At 40.7% G+C, this 22,330-nt stretch overlaps 1 pseudogene; it reads left to right on the top strand.

Annotated features, from left to right (window-relative positions):
- The first annotated feature begins 687 nt into the window (after positions 1 to 687).
- LOC127227022 (carboxylesterase 1D-like) lies at positions 688 to 21,942 on the top strand (annotated as a pseudogene).
- Positions 21,943 to 22,330: the final 388 nt, after the last annotated feature.

Below are 22,330 nucleotides of genomic sequence, written 5' to 3' on the forward strand. Positions count from 1 at the left end.
TATTCTTATTTCTCTACCCTTGCCCCATGGTTTTATTTAACTGTCTAGTATTTTCTATCTGTCTTCCCTCCATTCATGTTTCACAAACTCTTTTTTTTCCTTTTTCTCCCAAATATGTATCTATTTTGGTCTTTAATTCTTTTACCTAAAATAAATTTTAATATATAATACAACATAAATGTTTTCCTAAACATGAAACACTTCTTTAGTGATATCTTTTATATATCTTTTATAATTGCATACTGTTTTGTGTTTAGAATAAATCCTTATTGCCAAATTTTATAATATTAGAATCTTGAGATGTTCCCAAGTTTTACTCTAAGAACAAGCAATTTGACATTCTTAGAGCCCTCTATGATCTTTATTCTTAGGATATGTTCTGACAAATGGAAATGATAGAACAGAATCTATGGCACACTGTTGACCAACTGTCTTTCCAGTTGTGCTCATGAGCACCTGCTACAAGATCTCTGTTTTATGTCTTACTCTGGTCTCTGCTCCCATCCCATCATTGTTCTTTTGTGGGGATGAAAAAACCAAAGAGAAGTCTTGTAAGCAGACCAGGAGACATTGTCTCCAAATGAATGGCTAGGGCACGGGAGCAGCTGGAGGAAGCTGTATAGAGCAAGTGAGCTACTGACCACTCTTGTAAGCATAAGCCCCCCCCTCCTTTCCTCTCCCCCTCAGGTGTTGTCTCCTCTGGTCAAGAATCTCTTCCACAGGGCCATTTCCGAGAGTGGTGTGTCCCTCACCTCTGCTCTGTTTACAAAAGATGCCAAGCCCATTGCTCAGGTAAGTACCACTCCGAATATCATTCATATTCTTTGCTTTCCTGTGGTCCTCTAGGACTGCTCTTTATATGGGATTCAGCTTAAATGTTCAATGGATGTCTGAATTGAGAATGGCTGAGTAGGAAGGACTGCTGTGACTCCATCTAAACCACACTATGCAGATTCTGAGTCCCTTTGTGTGAATAGTATTGTGTAGATGTCCTGCAATCCTGCACACATTTTAATATGAAAAGCCACATGATATACATCAACTCTTCTTAAAAATAGGCACATCATCACCCTTATCTATATGTAGAAAAACTGAGGCAAAAAGAGATTCTATGGCTTACCTGCAGTCAGCTATTTGGGAAGTGAAGGAAGTGATATTTGAAACCAGACAAACCTCCATAAAATTATCTCCTTAGAAGCATTAAAATCCAAGAGCATTGTGCCATTTTGTGGTGTTACAGATAAGTATATTAATATGGATAATTGACAGTCATGGGGATACTGCTTGTATATCCAACTCATTTAACTATTCCAGTTAGGTAACAGAAGCAGTACTCTGTATGATCAGTACCCAGACTTACTGGGCTAGAGTACTCTCTTAGATAGGATTTCTACTGCTGTGAAGAGACCACTGCAACTCTTATAAAGGAAAACATTTCATTGGGTCTGACTCTCCAGTTCAGAGGTTTAGTCCATTATCATCATGATGGGAAGAATGGTAGCATGCAGACAGACATAGTGTTGGAAAGGTAGCTGAAAATTCTACATCTTGATCCATAGGCAGTAGGAAGAGACTTTCATAGTAGGTATGGCTTGAGCATCTGAGACCTCAAGTGACAAACTTCCTCTAACAAGGCCATACCTACTTAACAAGACCACACCTCCTAATAGTGCCATGCCCTATCAGCTTGTGGGGGCCATTTTCATTCAAATCATCTTTGTTAGTATTCAGCTGAGACTGTTTCTATCAGGATATGCCCTCAGCTGACTCAGCGCAGCTACTAAGAGCATCACCTGTGCATATTCACTGTTCTTTTTTAAAAGGTCCCTGCTCCACCTCCCATCCTTCTCTCTCCTCTTTCTCACCTCTCTCTTCCCTCTCTCTTCCCCTTGTTCCTCTTCCTCTCTCCTGATGACCTTGTCTCTGGAGGCCAGTGTCCCCCCTCCCCTTTCCCCTTTTTATGATCCCTTTCCCTAACTAAAAAAAAACTCTGCTTGAACTCTGTTGATGGCATCTTTCTTTCACACCACTTTTCTTAAATTACATCAATATACAACAATATTGTCTTTAGAATTTGGTTGTGTGACCTGAGCACAGTGACACATGCCTATAATACTAGTACTTTGAGAAGCAGAGGCAGAAGGATTTCTGTCAATTTTAGACAAGCCTGGTCTATATACCAAGTTCAAGACCAGCCAGAACTGCATGGTTCAATAGAAGATAGATAGAGATAGATAGATAGATAGATAGATAGATAGATAGATAGATAGATAGATAGATAGATGATACACAGATACAGGGAGAGACCGAGATAGAGAAAGAATTGGATACAAGATAGAATCCATTGGGTATATTAGTGGAAAGTATAGTCATTGCTTTTGACTTCTTCTGTTGCTCTATCTCTGGTAGTTGGTTGCTACTCTTTCTGGGTGTAAACCTACCACATCAGCTGTTATGGTTCATTGCCTCGCCAGAAGACAGAGGAAGAACTCATGGGACATCACAAAAAATGGTAAGTATATGTGTTATACATTCTCTTGCCTATCACTCTATGTGCTGGACTCCAATCTTATCTGTTCAACTGTCCTCTGGACAGACTGCATGGAGTTTCCCACCTTTCAAATACATTGTTCTCAGATCCTAATTGTGAGTTTAATTTTCCCTTCCTTATTATGAAATAATGTATTGCTGAAAGTATTCCATAATAACATGATGAACAATTTTATGACAGCCCTCCAAACTTTTGAAGCTATTTTTGAACATTTTTGATTTCAGTCCAAGGGACGATCAAGTAAATATCATTTTGAGCTTGTGGGGTTGATGGTATTTAGCATGTTTTTTTTCGGGAAAAGTGTCACACATTACACAATATAGAAACTAAGTTATAATTGTTTTCTTTTTTAGATTTTCTTACACTGCTTCAGTAGGGTATCAGATAGTCACATACCTCTCCATGCTCATCTATTATAAATTATTTCATCCTTTTGCTCATTCCATATGTTATTTCTTTCATCAAAATTTAGTAATATGTCCCTAACTTTCATTCAACCATTTATCATTGTGTTCATAACCCATGAACCACCCAGGTAACTTATATATACATTTCTTTCCCAGTCCCACTTGTATTGACCAACATCACCCATTCTTCTATTCAATTACCTATTATCTGCCAATCCATCCATTCATCTAAAGTATGTGGAAGTAATACAGACAAAATTGAACATGCATCTTATAAGAACTGTTCATAGTGAGACAAAGACATGTACTGACCTTTTAAAAGGGACATTTTGAGAATAGTTCCTGGAGAAGTGACATTTGAGGAATTATGAACAGTCATGGGAATGTTCCATATTCAGGAATCATAGCAGAACAAACATCCATAGAGAAGAGAATGCAAGGTCATAAGAACTACCACCTCTGTGGAGGCAAAAGTTAATATAAACACCTCTAGATTCACCCAAGCTCTGGCCTGTCTATCTGGACAATGTACACCCAGGAAACCTCAGGCAACCCTGGCAGGCTTCTTCCTGTTTGCCCATGAGTTGAATCAATATTGACTGATTATTTTGTCATTAAATTTGTAAAGGGGTAGAACATGTTCAAAAAATTTAGATAGGTATATTCTAGTACTCGAAGAAACACATATTTCAAGCATTCTCTGTGTGGCACAAGAGAATCATAAATTAATACTCTAAATAGCTGGTGACCTATGAAAGCCTAGGGGACCTAAGAGTCCAGGACACCTTGAGATTAGCTGAGATCTTAAGGAAGGTGTTCCCATGATTATCCATTGCTAAAGCATGAATGCACACATGCTCACACACATACACAGTGTATTTCTCACTGATAGAGGCTTATCATGCAGTAGAGCAATCTTACCAGTTACTTATCCTTAGAGGTGATACACAATAACTGCAGTATAGTAGTCCTACCAGTTTTGGGATCCGTATGGAAGTGTCCAAGTTACTAGCTTCTTATCCAAAAGAATTAGAATACAGACCCTCACAGATTTCATAGTAGCAGTGAAGGAAACTTTATTCAAAGCTGAATTGAAACACAGAGGAGAAAGAATGACAATGAACTACATTAGTGAGGATACTTAAGGGTTCCTTAGGATGTTTGGGACTTCCTTTCATGAAGACCAGAAGAAAGAGTTCAGTTGCTAAGTGATAGTATGGGTGTTTCTCCATTTTGATTTGCAGACTTAGATTATGTAAGCCATTTCTAACAGTACATGTTCTCTCCCCATGATGCATTTAAATTTTATATACACGCCCAAGTATGTTTAAGCATAAGATGATACAAAGAGAGTTTCTCCTAAAAATTCACTAAAAGGACACAGTTTGTCTTATTTCATATGCACCAAAATCTAGTTCAGGTCAAATCAACTCCCTACTTTTATACCTCCATATGTTCTGAACTGTGCTTGGATAGAAAACTATACACAAAAGGATTAGATGTTTTGGTGGTTAGGGATAAAAAAGATGTATTCCCAAAGTTCACAGCAGGTAGGGTCCTAGGTTGCCAACCAATTTTCAGTGCATTATTAGAAAAGGGGTGTATGCACAAAGTATCTGTAGGGAAGAGTCCTAAGTTGCCAAGTGCAGGTAGTTAGAAGAGACATGTATTAGTTAGCCCAAGTCAAGCACCGTCACAGGTTGTTAAACTATTCTCTACGCTTGGCTGCCTTAGCATTAAAGCTACAGAACGTGTTGAACACAGCAAAGAAAAGGGTGGGCTGGAGGAGTCTCATCAACTTGTGGGATTCAGGATTTTCTGATGCAAGATAAAAGCACTCATTGCAAGAATTCTAGATCAGAAAAAAAATAGTTGTAGCAGAATTTTCTGGTAACTGAGGTATTGTCTGGATTGAGAATTCAAGACATGGTGGATCCAGATAAAATGAATATATCATTGAGAATCTCCTGTCTCTATGTCTCAGCTCCCTTTCTTTATTATCTTCTATCCAAATAATTATGTCTCTTAGGGAAAGAAAAGATAACAGTTCTCTAATCTCATATTCTGTTTGCTTAGGAAATCATGTCTTTCCCCAACCTTAGCAATGGATTTGCCAGACCCTTTTGAATAAACACCATCCTATATCCAATCTTGAATGGCTGTTTACATTCAGTGACATTGTCTTACACACAAAGATCCAAACTCTTGAACTTACAAATGTGGGAAAGGGAAACATCCTATCTTTCTGGTCCATCCCACATCCAAACACAGCTCACCTTTGATGTTACCCAGTCCCTGCCATGACTTCCACATGATTCCGCTGTTTCCTTGAGGAAACATGGCATTGTTAACAGAAGGAACAAGCATGGAGAAAGAATGAAGAGGAGCATAGACACTGTCAGCAGGCATCCTCCCAAGGGCTCCACCAATCCTAACTCTGGGTCCTATGGCCCTCCCCTTGCTTCTGATACCCCTCCTTCACTGTGTTCCACACTGTCCTCATTCCCAGATAACACAGGCAGGGAAGAGCCTCCAGGAGGGGATACCCTGGTACCTTGGAGGCTCAGTTCAAATGATCAACTTTTGTACAAGGAAGACTTTTAACACATCTCCTGCCTTTATCTTCATAGAATCTTTTTAAACTGGACCTACTTGGAAAATCCAAAAGAGGTAAGAACCTTCCCCCCTCCCCAATTACAAACGTTGAGTCTTAACAGTGTTTGGCTCCAATTAACTATGAGTACAAAATCTCCATTGTGATATGTAGTTACTTCTTGTGTTCCCTGAGAGGGAAGCTGCATGTTGTAGTAACACAGTCAGGAAGATCAGAGTTGTGGCTGTCCTGACTCCCAGTACTCCTGATGACCCCAACCCCCTTCTAGTACCAGGAAACTCCAGCAATATGCTCCATCTCCTCCCTCCTGCCTCTCAGCAGCGGTTGGCATTTGCAACATTAGCTGTGCAACCTATAGTCCTGTCCTAGATTTTCTCCCCTGGGGATCCCAGCAACCCCTGAAAACTCTGTGAGCATGAAATGAGACTTAGCTGCCCATCTAACTTTTAGCATTTGGCAAGAGATGATTTACCAGTTTAGGTACAGCAGTAACACAGATTACATGCTGGCTCTTTTTTTTGAGTCTTCCCATCTAAGATTTGGAAGAGTATAACAGAAGTTCAAATAGAATATGGGGTGTGTCTGATTGTAGTCAGACAAACAGAGGATAAATTGGAAGATGGGGAACAGAATTGGCTAGTAGTTAGATATGCCCAGCTAATAGGAGGTAGTGTGATTAGGAAGAAAGCCAGATGTTAGGAAATTTGGAGGTAGTGTTATAGGCACAGGGAAGAGCAGCTGCAAAAGCCTGGTGCAGGAAGCCAGAGTGCTTGGAGGGAAGATGGTGAGAGAAATATGGGCTTCGGGCTGAGGAAGTAAGGAAAGTGCAGTAGCGTTTGAAAGGCTTGGATTTTGATTCAGCAAGAAAAAGGTGTTAGGTGGGCTTCAAAAGGTAATCTTAGATATTTGTAGTATTGCCTGAGTTAGGGTTTCTATTGCTGTAAGAGATGCTATGACCGTAGTAATTCTTATAAGGAAAACATTTCACTGGGGATGGCTTACAGTTCATCATTGTCATGACAAGAATGGTGGCATGCAGGCAAACATGACACTGCAGAAGGACCTGAGAGCTCTACATCTTGATCTGCAGGCAGCAAGAAGAGACAGTGAGACACTAGGCCTGTCCTGAGCTTCTGAGACCTCAAAGCCCACCCCCTAGGAACACATCCTTCAACAAAGCCACACATACTTCATCAAGGCCACACCTCCTAACAATGCCACTCCCTATGAGCCTATGAGGGCCATTTTTGTTCATATTACCACAGATATCTTATTTTTATTCATTCTGATTTGAAACATAGCCCTATTACAAAGTCTAGGCTGCCCTTGAACTTGTGATCCTCTCTCAGCTTCCCAAGTCCCAGGATTACAAGTATAGGGCACCATATCTAGCATTGGAGTCTATTTGGGAAGCAGGGGAGAAATTCACTGTAGGTGCAGGGAGCAGAACAGGTTCAGGAGGGGTTAGATGTGATTGGAGTTGAAACATTTTGAAGGAATTTCTGAGTGGATTGCTGGCCATCAGTGAGATAATGAAAAAGAGAAAGGATGCCACTGACCTCTAACCCGGGCCAGCAATGCACTTGGCCTCACAGAGAAGGCTTTAGTATTCATGGGTGGTTTAGCAAATACTAAGTGCCTTGTGGTTGGTGATCTCAGTCTCCCATGCATTTACTGCTCGACATGGTCTCTTGTTGTCTGGCATTTGCAGTTTTGCTATTTTCTACCTTCATGTTCTCTATACACTCTGATTTCTCATGAAGTTATCAGACATGTCCATGGGAACACAAAGTAGAATATGTCATTTTCCTTCTGGATAAAGTCTTGACTTTGCTTGGAGACCCAAAAGAGGTAAGGACCTCAGCTTTCTGGATTACAGATGTTTAGTAAAGACAAACACATTTCTTTCACGGAACTAGTGCTTGAACACATGTCTGAATGCCAATGATGGGCCATGTATTAGAGAGAAAACAGTCTCTGCCCTCTGACTCTCCTTTAACCCTGCCCAGAGCAGGCCTCCAAGCCCAGGCCTCTTTGATCATCATGGCTTACCTCTGTACACTGACTCTGCTCTCTTGGCTTCAGCCCTTTCCTCTGTTTGAAAATGCCTGACTTTATACTTACTTGTATAGAGTGCTCTTGTCCAGATCCTGCTTCCATGGCAAAACAACAGGTGCTTTGTGACCCCAGTGCATGTTTCTTTCTTCAGATGAGCAGCTCTCCATGGAGCCCTTCTGTACCTCCCAGCTTTTCTAAGGCAGCAGTATTTACACAGAGAATACATTCTATTTTGTATTATTTTGTATTCTATTTGATTATGGCTCGATACTTGTGGTTTTTTTCTCTTCAAATATGAGTGAAGTCTCAGTTTAGATACCTTGAGAGAAGTGCATTACTTCTAAAAATTAACTTTGTATCCCAAAGCACTCAGGTTTAGATAGAGATAAAAAACAAACAAACATGCAATGTATATTCATTAGTCATAGATTCTCTACTTGTGAAGTCACTTGCTAAAATGTATTTGAAACCCCAATTCAACATGTATGGCACAATCGGGGTCTTTTGCACTGTATGCACTGGGCAGCAAGGTGCTTAAATCACATCTGAAGTCAAATGGATTCCCCCCCCATATTCAGAAGTAACATCTTCATGATCTGTACAATGATACACCTTTACAATTACTTAGTATTTCAGTTAATTTCTATATTTAAGCTGCTCTCCAGCATAGAGATGAAGAGCTTTCCAGTGTTCCCTACACAGGAGAATGTGAGGAACATTACAGAGAAAAACACTGTTGGATGAATTTCCTTCAGCTTTAGTTATGAGGCGTTTGGTCTTGAATTCAGTAGTGGTGAAGCAACATCACAATGCACCCAAAAGAGGGAAGAGACTTGCATTGGTCAGGAGATGGGAGAAAGGGGAGGTCATTCTGGAGAGTGGTCATGTGTGTGATTAAGATTTGAAGGCATGGAAAATGAAAGCCGGGCATAGTGGGAAGTAGGATTGTGAGAAAGAAAATCAAATCTATACTCACATGAATTGGATCAGAAACATGTTAAGCCTTTCCCAACCAGTGCTTTAGTCAGAGATAAGTTCAATTTTAAATAATAATTTGTAAGAAAGGTGTGTTATATAATGTGTGATTAAATAGAAACTCATAACCAGACAGTTTTGGCACACACCTTAATCCTAGCACTCAGAAGCAGAAGCAGTAAGATCTCTGTGAGTTCAAGGCCAGCCTGGTCTACATAGCAAGTATCAAGATAGGCTCCAAAGCTACAGAGAAACCCTGTCTTAAAGAAAGGAAGAAAGAAAGAAAGAAAGAAAGAAAGAAAGAAAGAAAGAAAGAAAGGAAAGGAAGAAGTTCATAAAAGAAGAATGATAAAAAAAAAAATTGTGACAAGTGGCTCCCAGGAACTAACTCTTAAAGTCCCCTTGGAGAAATGGCACAACATTTGCTAATTCAGTATTTTTAGCAAGTTTACAGACTTATCTAAAATAATTAATCTAAGTTAACATATAAATTGATATTTTGAACTCAATATATACTCTGAACTTTGAAACATTTTTATATGGTTTATATTTTACTTTGGATGAAAATTGGCCTCCTTATTTCCCTACCACCATCATCTTGTCAGTGACAATCCCTTAGAAATTCCAAGATGTAGTCCCTCTTAAGGCACTGAGTCTTCTGTGGCCATAGCCACAGGTACCTTTGGGCTGGCCATGCCTTCAGACAGCTAAAGAGGGTATGGTTGTAACAAGACAGAATAGTCAATAGAGGCTACATTTCTTCTTCCCTAGACGTATCCCTTCCTCCCTACCATGATTGATGGAGTGTTCCTGTCAAAGACTCCAGAAGAGATCCTGGCTGAGAAGAGCTTAACACTGTCCCCTACATGGTGGGCATCAACTAGCAAGAGTTTGGATGGATCATTCCAATGGTGAGAATGTACAGACCTCTTGGATGTACTCCACAGAGGCTCAACCACCATCCTGCCTGCTCTGATCAAGGGTTAGGCAACCAGATGACTACATTTCAAAGAATCTTAAAACTCTCCAAGGAAATTTGCTTTGAGAGTTCCAAATTAAGCCATTCAGAGTGTCATTTCACACTATGTGGACAGAGGAGGGATAAATAACTGAAATTTCTGAAATTTTTGAAATAATTGAATACCAGAACCCTGTCTGCCCACTACCAAGCTTTCCATTGGCAATGCTGAGCTTTCCAAGTAGGCCTCTTAGGGCCCTAGTATCAACCTGGGATGTGGCTTTCAGTGCTCAAAGACATGCTGAGACCAGACCAGAGCTCTGAGTCCAAACCTAGAGTCCTGCAGCTCTTAGGGCAGAAGGACCTCTGGGTGCATCATAGGAATATAGACACACAGGCATAATGCTTGGTTTTGTTAACCAGTCACCTGTGCCTGGGAGTGTGTGACCTATATCCTCTGTCCCTGAGCCTTGGCTTCTAAATGACCGTGCCTGAATGTTCACTCACTTCCTAAAACTAAAGTTTGATCATGTGATCAAACATTTAAGTGTCTCCTCTGCATTACTTGAATTCATCTATATATGTCCATTGATTTTGTTCATTTTATTTCTCAAAGACTTAAACTCCCATGCCCATCAAGGCTCCTTAAACCCTACCTTACTCTATTTTGGTTTGCTTAGTTGGCTTGTTTTGTTTTGGTTTTTTGTTGTTGTTTTGTTTTTGCTTTTGTTACTTCTTCATGATTCACAGTGCTTAATCATCTGTTTAACAGCTTATGGGCTATCCACTCCCTGAAGGCAAACTGGACCAGAAGACAGCAACTCCCTCTTGTGGCAGTCCTACCCAACACTTGTAAGGTTCTGGGGAATCATGGGAAGTGATTGAGAAAGGTTGGTGTTTTTCTCTAATTCACAGACCAAGTTGATGATGGGAAACCCAAGTTTAAACTCCTATGCTCCTATGATTTTAGTTACCCATTTTGCCATTCCAGTGTGTGAATTAATACTTGTGGCTCCCCCAACAAAATCTCAGTGCACTCAAAATAGTTTTAGAGGGAAAGACTTATTTTTAAAGTTAGCAAAACCAAGACCATTGAGATAAGTTGTTTCAGATAAGAAACAAAGACCAGAGCATCTAGGGACTGGATGGCACAAGCCTTCCTTATGGAGTTATTTGGGTGCAAATCAGATAGGTGAACACCAAATTAGTTACAAATTTTGGTTTTAGTGCCAGATGTGATGCCTTTAATCCCAGCACTCAGGAGGCAGATTTCCATGAGTTTGATACCAGCCTGGTCTACAAAGCAAGTTCCAGGATACCCAGAGCTGTTACCAATAGAAAACCTGTCTTTAAAAAAAAAAAAAAAAAAAAAAAAGCCAATTTTGGTGGTTTTGTTTTTTATGACACTTAGGCTGCTGTTATTTATAGGTTAATAGATATTGCAGGCTTTATTAATATAAAGAAAAATTAATAACCTGCAAATCATATGACCCATTTTATTCCAGTTTTTCAAGAAATGTTAGTTCTGAACTTCACTATGAGGATATAAATGGTAACTTTCCCCCAGAGAACAGGGGAAAAATACCAAGAAATTACATTTCTCCAGAGGACTATTGGTGGAATAAAGATCCACTCTCTTCTGTAGGGACAGCTGAAGGGAACACTTACTGGAGAACAATTTTCAATACATGCGGTCTCTTTATGTATGTGGGGTTGTTTTTTTTTTCTCACAAAAACAGTGGGAAACTAATAATACATGGCTTGGATATCTGATTCCTGTTAGTAATTAATTAAAATCAGTTAAAGAATGATAATAAAATTTTTAAAAGAGAAATTTAATTGAGAGAGTTTATTCCAAGCTTCCATGGGCAACAACAGGAGGGTTCAGTGAGCACCGAAGCAGTTTAGAATCATTGATGCTTTCTTAACTGACTGCAGAAGTCCTTTGCTCACCCAGTCAAATGGTCACTTTCTGATCCATTTCAGAAAATCCCTGAGAATCTGATTCCAATGGCCACTGAGAAGTATTTAGGAGGGACAAATGACCCTGCCAAAAAGAAAGACCTGTTCCTGGACTTGATTGCAGATGTCATATTTGGTGTCCCATCAGTGATGGTGTCTCGTAGCCACAGAGGTGAGTCTTTGGTGTTGGATGGGGGAGGGGTGGACACAAGTTCATCTGCTAGGTCTCTGGCCTGCCCACATCCTGGTATGGATAGATATTAAATCTGTTGATATCAGGCCTCAACAGTTGATTCCATATGACCTACAGTGCTTTCTTGTTTTTCTGCTAGTAAAGATCTATGAGAAAAGGGTCTGCATGCAATTTAATTTAGAAAATCATCCCAAAAAACACAATTGGGAGGCAAGAAAGTATGCAGAGAAAAGACAGACTCCAAGACACATGCCTGGAATGTGTCCATCTTAGCTGCAACTGGAATGCTCTAGGAAACAGGAGTAACATCTTAGGGCTTGCTTTCTGAAAGGCAAAGGAAGCTGTGCATTAACCCATATCTTACCAATTGAATGCTTCTCTAAAAGTCTGTTTATCCTTTGGCACCTTTATCTAGTGCAAGCATGAACAGAACTGTGTTTAATGATTGGGAGGGAAATGAGGGCAAGAGCTAATGATGCTGCATGTGGCTGTCAGGCTGGCCTGCCTTGGAACTTGGGCTACAATTAACGGACAGAGTTACTTTGCTCAGTGCTCTAACAGAGAACCTGACATATAACAGCTAAGAAACAAAGGTCTGTTTTAACTTATAGCCTCAGAGGTTTCAGTCTGTGATCTCAGGAGAGTATGAAGGAGCATATCACATCAGAGGTACAAGAAAGGAATAGAACCACATGAAGCATCAACAGAAATGGTTCAGAGTACAGAATAACCAACACATCCTTGTCACCTGCAGTTTATTCCAAAATAAGGCCCCACCTTCCACAATTCTACCACCTCCCAGGAATATGTTATAACTTTGAATCTATCGATTGATTAAACCATTTAGTAGATCAGAACCTTCATGATAGTTGTTTCTATAAATGACCTCAAAGATGCATCTGGAGATGTCCATTACAAAGCTTCTAGGCATATCTTAGTCTAACACAGTTAACACTTGAGATTAACCATGAAAAGGCAAAAAAGGCTTCTATTGCTGATGTTTTCTTACTGAAGCTATGGTGGTAAGTAGGATCAGAATTCCACTATTGGTAGAGGGGTAATTGGGAAATCTTTGAAGGTTGATAATATTGAAACAACTGCTAAGGACCAACATGTAATGAGCCAGGACTTAGTAGTGTAGGTGTAGGTACCCAGGTGCCATGATGTAGTGTGGGTGCAGGTACATGGTTGCCATGATGTAGTATGGGTGTAGGTAGGCAGGTTCCGTGGTGTGCTTATATAAGTCACAGAACAAAGAGTCAGTTCTGTCCTTCCACCTTTGCATAGGTTCTGGAGATTGAACTCAGGCTGACAGGTGTGTACAGCACGCACCTCTACCTGCTGACCTGTAATGACATCTCCTCTCTGATTTTTTAATGTAGGCACATAGAACTAAAGAACTTTTTTCTTAGGGTTATCTTCATTTTATCTGATAGGCGTTGGTTATAGTGGTCTCATTCTATTCAGTTCTAGAAAGTTTTAATTCTCCCTGGAGTTCTTCAACAGTCTATTCATCATTAATGAGTATGCTGTTTAATCTCTGAGTCTGTGCATTCTCTATAGGTTTTTCTTTTTGTTGACTCCTAGATTTATTTTATTGTTAGAAGAAATACAATGTTATTTGAGCTTTCTTACATTTATGGATACTTGATTTGTATCCAGATCTATAAAGTAGTTAATAAAAATTCCACAAACTGCCAAGAATGTTTCTCCTGAAGTGTTTGGGTAGAATGTTACTGGGTGCCTCATTGGTCTATTTCTGATTTCATTTGACTCTGTCTTACTTTCCTTTGTCCAAATGACCTGTCCATGGGTGAGAGTGGGATATTGAAGTTGCCTACTATGTTGAGATTGATACATTGTTTATATCTAATAGAATTTGCTTTAAGAATTGGGTGCACTTGTTTTGTGCACAAATGTTGAGAAGTGAAATGTCCTCCTGGTACATGGTTCCCTGATTAGAATGAAGTGTTCTTCTTTGTCTCTTCTGACTCACTTTGGTTTGAAGTCTATTTTATCTAATATCAGATTACCCTGATGTGGTGTCTACCTTGATAGGAGATGTGTTTTCCTGGAGGCAGCAAAAAATGGATGTTGTTTTCTTATACCATGTCTTTTTAGTTTGGCTAATAAGGAGCAATAATGTTATTATTCAAAAGTGTATATTAATGCTTCTCACTGCTGCATCTGTGCTGATATTCTGTTCCACATTTGCTGACTGTACTATTCTTACTTTGTTCCAGTGGTCTCTTCAATATGTTTATCCTTCTCTTTAGTCTTAAGAACTCTTTCAAGTACCCTTTGCATAAGTAGCTCAATGCTCATTAATTCCTTTAGCCTGCTTTTGTAATGGAGAGTTTGGTTTCCTTCAGCTATAACTAATAGTTTGTTGAGTTTGCAGCTGTGGTCTTTCAGAACTGGACAAGCATCTTTGCATGCCCTTTTGTATTGATCAGATTCTGTTAATCAGCTATAAGACCATCTGGCCCACCTTTATATGTGACCTGGGCCTTCTCTCTTACATATTTCAATAGCCTTTCTTTGTTTCATTTTCAGTGCTTTAATTATAATGACATGGAGAATTCCAGGACTCTTATACATGGGCAGGTATCTCTTTCTCTATATTTGAGATTTTTTTTCTTTGTTTTTATGGAAAGTATTTTCTGTACTTTGATCATGGAAATCATCACCTTATATGTTCATAACTCACTTGTCTTCTATTGAAACACCAAAACTCTCAGGATGATGATCTATCCATGTCTCAGATCTGTTCATGGGGTTTTTTGAAACTTTATCATTGACCTTAGTGGAGTGTTCTGATTCCTCTAGCTTATCTTCAGGCCCTGCTACTCTGCCCTCCTTGAGATCTGATCTATTAATGAGGCTTCCTACTGAGTTTTAACTGGAAATTGTCATTTCCAGTATCACATTAGCTTAGCTATTGTGTTCCCATTTGGATTCAGCTGCCATGGGCTGGGTACTGGTTGGATAAAGGTGTGGCTTACAAATTAGGTAAAGAATACCATTATTAAGTAGTGAAATAAAGAAGGAAGCTGAGTGGGGAAAGGGAGTGAAACATGAGTGAGAAGGGAGAATATGAGATAGGAATATGAGAGGCAGGGGGAGACAATACTGGATTTGGAAATAAAGGATAGAAGGGTTTTGTGGATATAAGAAGCTGAGGGACAGTCATGAAGATATATTATGGCGAGATAGAGCCACAACATTATGCTTAACACTGACTATAAAAAAATGGCAAATAGTTATATGAAAAAACCAATTATGAAGAGAAACCAGCCCTTCTGAAATGTTACTAAAAAGATAAAATAAAGCAAAACAAACTCAAAAACAAAAACTCAGATGATGGAATTATACCTAATACAAGCACACACACACACACAAACACACACACACACTCATGCATATACAATTGTGCATATACACACCCATACACATGTACTCATGAATACATAATCTGAAGACTGGTCCAACTTTCTCCCTCTGTGGGGGAAGGGTGTTGGGTCCTCCCACTACTATGTAGGAATGTTCCTTCCAACTGCTTTCTTAAAGTAGGACAGAAACCTGGTAGGCTCCATAGGTCAGTGTAACCAAGCTGCATATCCTTTGTGTGCTGATAGAGTACTGAGTTCTGCATCTCTGTACTCCCTTGTAATTCAACCATGGTGCAGGCCACCATTGCCTCACAGGCCCTAGGTGGCTCCACAGACTCATCTCTGAGCTAGTCTATGTGACATTGTCATGTGTTCCCCATGCCGTCTTCAGCCTGAGCTTGTGAGCCTTATTTTGAGAAATGGGACCTCTTGTCCATTCTTGTTTTGTTGAATATGTATTTTATTTATCTATCTATCACTATAGAGTTGTTTGAGATCATTGTACATATTCTTAAATTTCTATATTTTTCTACATGTGTTTGTGTAGGTGCACACATTCTATAACATGCATGAGGAGCTCAGAGGACAACTTGTTGGAGTGGGTGCTCCCTTCTTACCATATGACTTCTAGGAATTGAGTACAGGTCATTGGGCATGACAGCAAAGAGCTTTACCTACTGAACCATCTTGTCAACCCTTGTGTATATATTTAAATAGTTACTTATCACATGTACATTTTGCAAACATTTTCCCAACCTGTGGATTGTCTTTATTCATTGCTCATGGTCTTCCTTGCTGTGAAAAACTCTTTGGTCTGCTGACAGCCCATTTGTTTTCACTTGTGTTGCCTACAGTATTGTAATCTAGACCACAGTTGCATACTTTTTCCTTTGTAGTCTGATCTTGCATTAACTTTCACTCCATTTTAGTTTTTTAATTTCTATTAGTTTTTGAGATGGCATATAGAAACACTGAATTTGCATCATTTCCCCCTTCTTCACTCCTCCCTCCAACTCCTCGCTTGCCCCCAACCCTGACTCATCTGGACAGTCAGATTACAGTTCTTGCTTATGACTATAAACTTAAGAGGTCAGGACACCTTAGCCCTTGATCTTGGTTAATGTTACAGGTTCTGACCCAGGAGTTGAGAACCTTGTCACTAAAGACTCAACAGTGACCTGGAATGCTGTTCCTTGGTCCCTGCTCCCTTACATGCCATGTCTGCTCTCTGACTATTGCTAATTCTGTAAACGGCCTTCCTGCCCTGACTGTTCTCAGGCTGTTGAGCTATATCCACTTTTGCAGATCAGCTCTCTGCCACTGCTGCTCTCCTGCATCTGCTTTGGCCTCCTTGCTACCTTCTAGGCTGATTCCTTCTTGTGGGACCATCTCAAGGCACATTACTGAGGTAGACACAGACTGGAGAGCTCTTTTGGTTGTTGTACCTAAAGTTTCAAGACTAGGGCGTAGCACTGGAAAGTGTCTGCTCTGTGTTTTGTATATAGAGTAGCTCTGGTCTGGGGAGCTGCTCTGTCCCCCTCACCCCTGAAAGACCCTTTCCTGAGCACAGTGCTCCAGGCTGGGTTACTTTCCTTCAGCACACTGCCTGGACCACCACCTGCTCTCCCAAGCCCTGGGGTTTCCTCTAAGACATTGGAGGTGGGTTTGGCACTTCCCTGATTGTGAAGCTCTTAGCACTGATGCCCCTGGGGGTTCTCCCTGCTCTTTCACTGTTAAGGCTGTGATTGTTTTGTGTCTTGGCTAAAATCACATGGAGGCTGCTGTGCTTTCTGACCTAATGCTGGGAATCTGTCCCAGAAGCAGAGCATTTCCAGCCACAGCCTCTTGAAATAAACGCTCTGTCCTCCTCCTACTTTCTTCCCTCTAACGTTCTCTTATTCAAATGTTTAGCCTGGTGACAGCACCTCATTTTCTTTGCTTTTCTTGAAGTTCTAGCTTGAACTATTCAGATATTGTTTGCAATTGTTTAGAAGAATTTTTTATAAAGATTAGGGGTTCAGGTAAAATAATCTTGAGTGGTGTACTGTATAAATTGTTTTTTTTTTTTTTTTTTCAAGTACAAAAGTTTTGCATAGCTGAGGTCTGAGTTCCTTGCTCAAATGATTGAGTGGCAGAGGCACTCCTACATGACTCTGCAGCAGCTTCTTGGGTGGATCAGGGTCACAGGACTGCCTTTGTGGTTGCAGAGATGGACTCTGAGAGGAAATTGGACAGAGTATTCTTCACCCTGTGATGGGATGGCATACATTACTTAAAGCCTTTGTGGGCACTCAGTGGGCAAAACACTTGTTGCACAATTCCCACAACCTGAGTTTGAATCCTAGAGGAGTGCCCATTGAGGTAAATGGGGAGCACTGATCCCAAGAAGTCATTCACTGTCCTCTGTGCACACAGGGTCACACAAACACCCACATACACCCATCATGCATGTACATACAATAATATAAATCATGTTTAACTTGTGGATGAGTAACTCATAATGTGGAACAATGATAGTAGTATATGAAATGTACATAAAATGGTCATATATTATATATATACATATATATATAGTATTATGCTTATTATATTATTCTTACTATATACATAGGGGCAAAGCTGCTATGAAGCCTGGCACTTTTGCCTCTGAGTTACTCTGCTATAGGCACTAATCCTGCCCCCCATGAATGCTACACAGGGCTGAGTTTCCAAGGTTGGGGACATGGAATGGGATGGGCCATAATAAGCAATAATTGGCAGCTACAGTGTTCTATCAGCAAGACAACTGGCATCAATGGCACATTGACAAGACGTCCCTTTTGCAAGAAAGCAAGGGACAGAGGGTCAGGGGACAAGTTTCCTCTCCCTTGACTAACCTCTCTTGGTGCCACCTCACTATCTTAAGCGTTTAATACTCACTGAGCAAGGAGGAAGCAGGGTGTGAAACACAAACTCTATTAGGCTTTGTGGTTCCCTGAGACAAAAGAGACTCTTGTTCTCTCCCTGCATGTATTTGTGTTTTTACTGTCTTAATTCCAAATAGGCTAGTTGTGCAGCCCTGAGCAAGTCCTTCCCTGAAACTGTGTTTCTCCCCTGTGCTGGTAAACAGGGACCTCAGTACAGTTTGAATCTTTGGCATCACACAGGTGTGTAGTGGACAATGTGAACTCTACATGCATCCATGTCTCCACAGATGCCGGGGCTCCCACCTACATGTATGAGTTTGAGTATCGCCCAAGCTTTGTATCAAACATGAGACCCAAGGAAGTCATAGGAGACCATGGCGATGAAATCTTCTCTGTATTTGGATCTCCCTTTTTAAAAGGTATTATCTCTTTGCTGCCCGAGGCCTTGGCATTTGGTGGCCTGGATTTGGGCCCTGACTTGATAGCCTTGTGCAAGTTTCTCCTTTTCTCTTTGCTTTCCTGCCACTATGTAACAGGATTTAGCTACATTGGAAGTCAGTCCTGAGGGTTCACACACATGAAGGAGGGGAGTGTTCATGTGTCCCCAGACATAGTCACTCTCAGAATCATGACCTGTAAAACCAGTAAGATCAGCCATGGGCTCCACTTTGGCGTATTTTCCTCTCATACGAGTGTGCTGGGATGCGAGTAAGGGAATCGTTCATTTCTAACCCTGAACAAGGTTTATCATGTTTTACACATCTGTCTATATATGTGGGTCATAGATTCGCTTATAGTTTGGAATACAATATTTAAAGGGAGCTTGCACAGTGGTCTTCAATATGTTGTTTTTCAGTAGTTGTACATAACTAGCAATCTCACACATGTCTCTCATGACATCAGTGTCTCTGGACTTCTCTGTGTTTTGTAAAATATTAGGAACTCTGGAGAGAGAGACAGAGAGACAGAGAGAGACAGACAGAGAGACAGACAGGAAGACGGAGATTAAGAAAAGGCCCAAAGGGAGCCAATATATGGAAAGCTATTCTAACTTGAAGTGTAGGTTATTAGCTAGCACATTCTTAAAAGGTAGATTTTAACTTAATAAGGTGTGGCAAGGGTCAAGACTCTGAATTTCTAACAAGCTCCCCAAGATGGTGATGAGCACCATCACTCCCACTGTGCAGCTGCTGAACTTAAAGCCTCTGGGTGAGTGGCTAAAGCTTATTCTTGTTTCCACACAGATGGCGCCTCGGAAGAGGAGATCAACCTCAGCAAGACGGTGATGAAATTCTGGGCCAACTTTGCTCGCAATGGGTGAGACTGGTGGCAAAAATGAGACTGATCTGGGTTTGGTGTCGTCATACTTGTTGGGAAGGAGTCTTTTCTAATGCTTGGGTGCTCAATCTCCTGTCCCTGTGACCATAACATTCTAACAATGACAGCTAAAGTAACCCATTTTAGCAGTGAGGGACCCTCTGAGGTGGTTCCGCTTAAAGGAGGGGGTGTGCATTTTGGCTCATGGATTCAGAGGATTCACTTCTTAGCCATTTGACCTACTTGCTCTGGTTGTTAATTAGTATGGAACATGGTGGGATAATATGATGGCTAAATCCCTTCATCTCTCCACCTCACTGGCAGTCAGGAAGCAAAGAGAGGGGAAAAGACTGGGTCCCAGTACTCATCAGGGGTATGTTCATTAGGATCAACTTCTTCCAGCTAATCCTACCTTTTAGAGTTCCTACCATGAGCCATGAGCACTTTCAGTTGATGACCAAGCCCAGTAGGGCTTATTCTCTGAGGGCTCTGTGTCAAGCATTCAGAAATCTGTTGCTTGGTGTGGGTTCTGAAGGGCCTAGGAAGCCCTTCCCCCAAGGCCTGTCTTAGGCTGTTGGTGCTCATGTCCTAAACAGATACTAGGTAGAAGGCACAGGTTGTGGCACTTCTAACTCATTAGACTGTCCATAGCAGCATGAGCCTCGCTCTCACAGCTTTAAGCATCATGCTATTATTGTTGTCAGCAGGGTCTCCGAACCTTCCACACACTTGCTGGCCTCCAGCTCTTTTGTTTGCAATCTGTGTAGAAGCCTTAATGACCTCATTGCCCTTGCATTCTGCATACTTGCAAAATCACAACTGTGTGGATAACATTAAGATTTACCTATGGCTTCAGATATCACCAGGCTCTACAAGACATCAGCTGCAATAGCCTCTGAGTGTCTGAACATAAAGTAAAAATACCAGAGAGTTTTTTTTTTTTCAGGTCATCCCCTAGGCAGGGACATCTAGCATTAATTTCTCATAGCAGGGTCTTTGGAACAAGTTTATACCTTTACACCCTTGTGCCTATGATGGGTGTGTTTTGGAATCTGAGAAATAGCTTCAAGTATGAATGACAAAAAAAAAGCAAGGCTGAAGAGTAAGTACGAGTATGAAACAAGAGACTTTTAGGCTGTTTCAAGCCTCTGAACTTGGTGCTCTTCTGCAAACCCCTGAGATGTGAGCCTTGGCTTCCCCTAATAAAGTATTCTCTAACAGTCACACTCTCCTTGTACACAAGCTTAACCGCACTCCTTTGTCGTTGTGGTGATGGTGGTGCTGGTGAGAGGGGTGTTTCTTGTGCTTTTTCTTTCTTTCTTTCTTTTTTTTTTTTTCTTTTTGGCAAAATTGAGTTTTTTTCTAATCTTCATGCTGTGTTTTTGCTTCTAAATCTCATTGTAAATATTATTAAAAATGAAACAAAATAAAGCTCTCTACACTACCAGGATGCTATGCTACCTTCAAATCTCCTCAACCAATAAGTACTTTATCATCTTTAAACTCAGTAACCAATACAATATTGGAACAGACAAATGTAAGTAAATTCATTGCTGGAATGGAGCATGAATGACCTCTAATCCAGGTCCTCCTAGAGGCTTCCTTCTCTCTTGAGCCATCATGTGCTTCACTTTTCTTTTTCTATTAGAACCTACTAGAATGCCCCTTATGCCTCACTCATTACAATCTGAATTTCCTACAGCACTCTCTCTAAACATTTCCAAAATCCTTCACAAACTAGTAAAAATTTCTGCAGGGCCATATCATCAAATTAACAAATATAGTAATATTTTTGTGTTGTCCTCTTTCAGTTGCTAAGACATAAATAAATAAATAAATAAATAAATAAATAAATAAATAAATAAATAAACCTGAGGTTCATCAGCTTCAAAGGTGAAGGTTTTATTGGGGACTCTGAGTTTTCCTTTGAAATTTTCACTTTGAGCCTGTGACTAAGAGAAAAGTGGTGGATAAGGGGCATTGGGTGGAAACCAGCTCCTCATTCCGTGGCAGTCAGGAAACACTGAGATAAAGAAGTAGCTTTCCAGCATGGTACAAGACCTACTCCTTCCAAGCAGGTGCCACTTCCCAATTCCTCTGTTAGCCTTCACAGAACCATGCACATCAACCTTCATAACTTGCAGAGTTAAGCCAAGATGTCCTGGCAAATCTCAGGGCAATACGGGGGCAAGCACAGTTGCTTTGGTGAAAATCCTTTTCTTTTTAATTCTGTTCACAGGAACCCTAATGGGAGAGAGCTGCCTCATTGGCCAGTGTATGACCAGAAGGAAGGGTACATGAAGATTGGTGCCTCTATCCAGGCAGCCCACAAGCTGAAAGACAAAGAAGTGTTTTTTTGGACTGAACTCAGGGCCAAGGAGGCAGCAGAGAGGCCAACACACAGAGAGCATGCTGAGCTCTGATAAAGAGTTCCAGCTATGTTTAAGAGCCTGCAGCCAAGTCAGAGGTATGCCACAGATGATCCTGCAGAAATATAAGGCTTCTTATCTTTAAGGCCATACCATTGTATGGTATTTTGTACAAATACATTAAAGAGGATCCTTGTTGCTTCAACTTGTAAAAATAAAACATTGTTTTGAAAATCAAAACTGGGTCAGTGTCTGTCCTAGTTGGGTTCTTGTTGTTATTGTAGTTTTTGCTTATTTGTTGTGTGTGTGTGTGTGTGTGTGTGTGTGTGTGTGTGTGTGTGTGTGTATTTGTACTTGACACAAACTAGAGTTTTCAAGGAAGACTGAGGAAATGCCTCCATCATATTGCTTGAAGGCAAGCATGTCTAACCTTTTCTTGAATAATGATGGATGTAAGAGGGACCAGCCCACTATACCCATGGGCTGGTGGCACTGGGTTGTATAAGAAAACAAGCTGAGCAACCCAGAAGGAGCAAGACAGGAAGCTGCTGCCTCGGTTCCTGTTTCAGGATTCCTACCATGAGTTCTTGCCTTCACTTCCCTCAGTGAACTGTGAGTCAGGATATAT

Source organism: Phodopus roborovskii, unplaced genomic scaffold, assembly GCF_943737965.1.
Source record: "Phodopus roborovskii unplaced genomic scaffold, PHOROB, whole genome shotgun sequence".
In the NCBI taxonomy this organism is placed as follows: Eukaryota; Metazoa; Chordata; class Mammalia; order Rodentia; family Cricetidae; genus Phodopus; species Phodopus roborovskii.